Genomic DNA, 6000 nt, shown 5'->3' with positions numbered 1-6000 from the left:
TATCGAGAAGTCCCTCAGGCTTCCACAGGCTTTTCTCCTTTCGAACTGTTGTATGGCCGTGATGTCAGAGGCCCATTGGCTCTGCTCCAGGAGATGTGGGAAGGGAGTCCTGAAAAAGAGCCCACCAGTGTTGTTTCCTATGTTCTACAGATGAGGGAACGTTTGCAAAAGATGACCGGTTTGGCTCAGAATCATTTGGCGGAAGCCAGGGAAAAGCAGAAGACGTGGTATGACCCTCTGGCTCGAGAAAGGGATCTGGAGGTCGGTAAAAAGGTACTTGTCATGTTGCCCAGTCGAGAGAGTAAACTACTAGCAAAATGGCAGGGTCCTTACGAAATCAAGAAACGCCTGGGTCCTACGACTTATGAAATCGGTATGCCGGGTCAAGGTCAATCTAGTCGGGTTTTGCATGTCAACCTGTTGAAAGAGTGGGTTCCTCGTCCTGAAAAGTCACAGTCACTGATGATTCGCTGTGTTGAAGGGGAAGAATCTGATGAGCAGTATCTGCCACAGCCAGTTCCTGGAGACATCGGGCTAGATCATCTAACAGCTTCCCAGCAGTCCCAAGTACAAGTTCTCTTCACTTCGAAGGTATTTTCTGAATATCCCGGGTTTACCAGCTTGATCGAGCATGGTGTAATACTGAAACCTGATGCTGTCGTGAAGCGCCAGAGCTATAGGATACCTGAGAGATTGCAGGTGACCTTGCAGGAGGAGGTAGACCTTATGCTCCGCCTGGGTATTATTGAGCCTTCGAACAGTGAGTGGTGTCACCCCATAGTCCTTGTGCCAAAAAAAGACGGGAGTATAAGGTTCTGTATAGATTTCCGATATCTCAACTCAGTATCACAGTTTGATTCCTACCCTACCCCTCGTATAAGTGACCTAATTGATCGTTTGGGCCAATCCAAATATCTCACAACAATGGACCTTTCTAAAGGCTATTGGCAAATTCCACTGACTCCATCGTCGCGGCCCTTGACTGCATTCAGAACACCAAGGGGCCTTTTCCATTTTAAGGTGTTACCTTTTGGCCTTCATGGGGCCGTGGCAACGTTTCAGAGGTTAATTGACCAAGTATTACGTGGCTTACCTTTTGCTGCTGCATACCTTGACGATATTGTCATTTACAGTAACACCTGGGAGGAACATGTGCAACATCTTACAGAAGTCTTGCAGCGTCTTCAGAATGCCGGCCTAACTGTCAACCCCACTAAATGTGCTATAGCTAAACAAGAGACCGAATACCTGGGTTACGTCATCGGCCAGGGTGTTGTGCGACCGCAGGTGAAGAAAGTTCAAGCTTTGGAGAAGTGTGCGGTACCCCCGACACGTAAGGACCTGCGATCATTTTTGGGGATGGCTGGATTTTACCATCGCTTTGTTCCTAACTTTTCCAGCAGGGCTGCTCCATTAACAGACATGGTGGGGGCACGTTGCCCGAACCAATTGCAGTGGACTGAGGAGAGATTGAAAGCCTTCCGAGACATCCAGGGAGCTTTGACAACCAGCGCTGTGCTACACAATCCTGATTTTAGTCGTCCTTTCATTGTACAGACTGATGCCTCTGAGAGGGGACTAGGAGCCGTCCTATTGCAAGGACCACCAGAGAGCCGACAGCCAGTGGCTTACATTAGTCGTAAACTGTTTCCGAGAGAAGTACGCTATTCAACGGTGGAAAAGGAGTGTTTGGCCATAAAGTGGGCGTTGGATTCCCTACGATACTATCTACTAGGCCGTGAGTTTACCCTAGAGACTGATCATAAAGCGTTGCAGTGGTTGGAGAAAATGAAGGATTCTAATGGGAGGATTACAAGATGGTATCTCGCCATGCAGCCCTTCAGATTCAAGATACAACATGTTTCTGGTAAAGTCAACGTTACTGCTGACTACCTCTCCCGCTCTACTGGCGAGATTCCCGAAGGGGGGGGAAATGTGACGGCCCGAGTGGTGGCCGCACACGAGCGGTAATATGGATGTACCCAAAACATGCACACACGACACACACACACATGTATACATTGACACGAAGGACATTCATTTCAGGATAAGCTTTATTAACTTATTTTATTCATTTTCATTTGTTTTGTATGATAGCATAATAATCACGTGAAACACAACATCATATTCATTCATTCATCATTTATTATTAGGTTTGCATAAGTTTACATTTACATTGTTACTGATTTGAAGTGCACACAAATTAGTTACGTTGTATCTGTTATTTATATTTGTTTCTGTTTTGAGTTTAAGTTTACCGGTGATCAACCTCAGATCTGGTCCGCTGCAGCCGCATCCTGGTGTGACGAAAAGCTAGAGTCCGGCAGGAACACCATATTTAAGTTTATTGGTTCCGCCCGGATGTACCATTCGCTGGGAGTTGCCCGGGGGGAGGAAGGAACATTGATGTATTTATCAATTGATTTATTTAGTTGTACATTTATGATATTTTGATTATATTTTGGCTTTCTTTATCTTTATTTACAATGTATCTGTTTGATTTGATTGATTTTATGTAGGGTTATATGTTGTATGTAAAGTTAAATTGTTTCCCCTCGTAATTTGTAATGGGCCCATCCTTTCCTTTATAAACTGTTGTTTTGTTCATTTGAGGAGGTCAGTTTTAGTTTGTTTGTTTGATTGGTTTTTGTCTAACTGTTTGATCTCATTTTCTGTTTGTTTATTTTTGTTGTAAGTGTGTAAAGTTATTTTTTTCTTGGGTTCAAATAAAGACCCATTTTTTGTGTAAAGCTTGTGTTCCTTGTTCTTGGCTTCTCGGTCCCTCACATATATATATATATATATATATATATATATATATATATATATACTCCAGATAATCGAGTCGGAGTATTATAATTGTAGCCACACATATGTGCTGACAACTGCCAAACTTAACGCTACAGGCCATAGGTGGTTGGCTGCGTTAACTACCTATGACTTTGATGTAGAGTACAAACCAGGAAGAAGCAATGTGGATGCTGTCCTTTTGTCAAGGAATGCTCAGGATACTCAGAATGAATGGGAAAAGATTCCCCTATCTGGAGTGAAAGCTCTTTGTCAGCAGGTTTGTGTTAGTATGAATGACACCTCCAGATTTGTAGACCAGCTTGGGGCATCTCCTAAAGCCATCCCCGATGTTTTTGCTTTTCCCACTCAAGTTGGTGTTAGTCCACTTGACCAGTTAAGTAGAGGTGACTTGACAAAAGCACAAAGATGTGATCCAGCCATTGGGGTTGTGTTGAAACATATGGAGGCAAAGAAGTCCATGTCTGATCTGAAAACACAAGATCCCGTCCTCATGATATTTCAGCGTGAGAGTCCTAAGATCCAGATGAAAAAAGGACTCCTATTCAGAATCATCCAAATATCTGGAAAAGAGGTGTGTCAGTTAATTCTACCCGAGCAGTACCGCCCTATGGTTCTAAAAGCTATGCATGATGACCTAGGACATTTTGGAGTTGAGAGAACCATGGCTCTCATAAAGGACCGATTTTACTGGCCCAGGATGGCATTTGAGATTACACAGTACATCAAGAATTGTGGAAGATGTGTTGCTCGTAAGACTGTGCCACAGAGAGCTGCGCCATTGCAGCAGATCACGAGCACAGGCCCGCTTGATTTGGTGTGTATAGACTTTCTGTCTATAGAGCCGGATTCTAAAGGAATCTCAAACATACTAATAGTGACAGATCATTTCACCAGATATGCACAAGCCTTCATAACCAAAGATCAAAAGGCTTTAACAGTGGCAAAGGTCCTGTTTGAAAAGTTCTTTGTGCATTAACGGATTTCCTAATCGCATCCATTCTGACCAAGGGCGTGATTTTGAGAGTCAGGTCATTAAAGAGTTGTTGGGAATGTTGGGTATCCATAAGTCTAGAACTTCACCATACCACCCTCAAGGTGACCCCCAACCAGAGAGATTTAACCGCATGTTACTGTCCATGCTTGGAACTCTCGACCCAGACAAAAAGTCAAGATGGAGCCAATATGTATGTCAGCTGGTCCATGCATATAACTGCACCAAAAATGATGCCACTGGTTTTTCGCCATACTACTTAATGTTTGGTAGAGAGGCTAAACTGCCCATTGACTTGTGTTTTGAAATATCTCCTGATGGTGAAGATGGTGTCAAATATCATCAGTACGTGGATAAAATGAAACGCGAGTTGAAGAGTGCTTATCAGTTGGCCATGGAGGAAGCCTCTAAGAATCATAGAAGAAACAAAAAACATTATGATTCTAGAGTCAGAAATCTGACTCTCGAAGGAGGTGATCGAGTGTTGGTGCGTAACCTAGGGATCCCTGGAAAACACAAGCTGCAGAATAGGTGGAATTCATTGCCTTACCTGGTGATAGAAAAGCTTCCTCACCTACCTGTTTACAGAGTAAAGCCTGAACGGGGATTGGGCGTTGTGAAAACATTACACCGTAACCACTTACTGCCAATTGGTTATCTGGTGAGGATGGCGGTGGATGTTCCCAAAGCACCAAAAAGCCAGAGGCCAGTAACCCGAGCACAAGGGTTTGAACGATTAAGGGAATCAAACTATCAAAGTTCAGCACAAAGTGGTGACCATGAAAAACAAGATGAGTGGAATTTTGAGTCTGAAGAGGAAGATTGTTATCCTTTAAAGGTGCCCTAGAATGTGTTGAAATAATATTTTAATTTTGTCCCTGATATCTACATAGAGGGTATGTGGCTTAAAAAGCCATTTAAAATGTCCAGAAAAGGTTTTACAGGTCAATTTCCAACCCTATAAATTGGCCCTAGAATGAAATGGTCTGTTTTTACCTTATTTGGAAGGGTCATGAATAGTAATGAGGAGTTCTGCTCTGATTGGCTCTTTCACTGCGGGCTCATTACAAGAGCTCAGAGAGTCACAGCAAACAGGTCCGACGTGCAAATGGAGAGACTCGGTGTACAACCGTATATGTTTGAGCCGGTTTCAGACGACGATGCAGAGTTTGAGGAACAAGCGGTTGTTTGTAGAATGCAAATGGACGTTTCGGAGTGGTAAGTTTATTCATTATTTTCAGTACGAACTTAACAGCCCCTTGTGTGCGTGTGTGTGTGTGTATGTGCGTCCGTTCGTTCGTTCGTTCGTTCGTGCGTGCGTGTGTGTGTGTCTGTGTGCGTGTGTGTGTGTATGTGCGTTCGTTCGTTCGTTCGTTCGTTCGTTCGTTCGTTCGTTCGTTCGTTCGTGCGTGCGTGTGTGTGTGTCTGTGTGCGTGTGTGTGTGTGTGCTTCACCTGCGCAGCGCAGTTCTGTGTAGCACCGTATCTCTGAAAGGGCTTGGCTTATGCAAATTTTGGAGGCGTACATATTAATGATCCCATCGGTTACGTCACAGTAGGTGTTATGTGGAGATTCGCCCGTTTTTCAGGGGTGTTTTTCAAAAACGAGATTTAAACAAGAAGGAGAAAACAATGGTGTTTGAAACTCACTGTATGTCGTGTCCATGTACTAAACTATTGTTATTTAACTATGGCAAGTTAAATTCAATTTCACATTCTAGGGCACCTTTAACACAACTTACTTTTCAAAGAACTGGGTTATGGGATAAACCAGTTGAGTCTGATAATACATTACCTGCTCCAAGCGAGGCCCCGGTTGTTCCTGTTGAAGGACCTCCAATTTCGGATGTATCTGAGGAAGAGGATGAACAAGAAGAGTTAATTCAGTGTGAAGGAACAGAGGATCCACTATCACCTGTCCTGGAACCTGTGGTGGACACAGAACTAGATGGGGGAGACGTCCTTGTGTCTAGTATCTTGGATAAGGGGGTGGAGTCTGTCTCTGAACCAAAAGAACGTAGAAAAGTGAAGCATGTCATCCGCCTTAGTTACGATGAACCTGGAAAACCAACAGACAGACCATGATGATTCAGATCTCTTATCAATAAGAACTTTAAATCTCACAATTTAGCCTATACATTGATTTTTTTTTCTTCTGATCTTTATCTTTATTACTTACCTGTCAGGAGGTAGACAATT

This window comes from Phoxinus phoxinus (genome assembly GCF_949152265.1).
Source record: "Phoxinus phoxinus genome assembly, chromosome: 2".
Taxonomy (NCBI): domain Eukaryota; kingdom Metazoa; phylum Chordata; class Actinopteri; order Cypriniformes; family Leuciscidae; genus Phoxinus; species Phoxinus phoxinus.
This window is presented reverse-complemented; position numbering follows the sequence as displayed.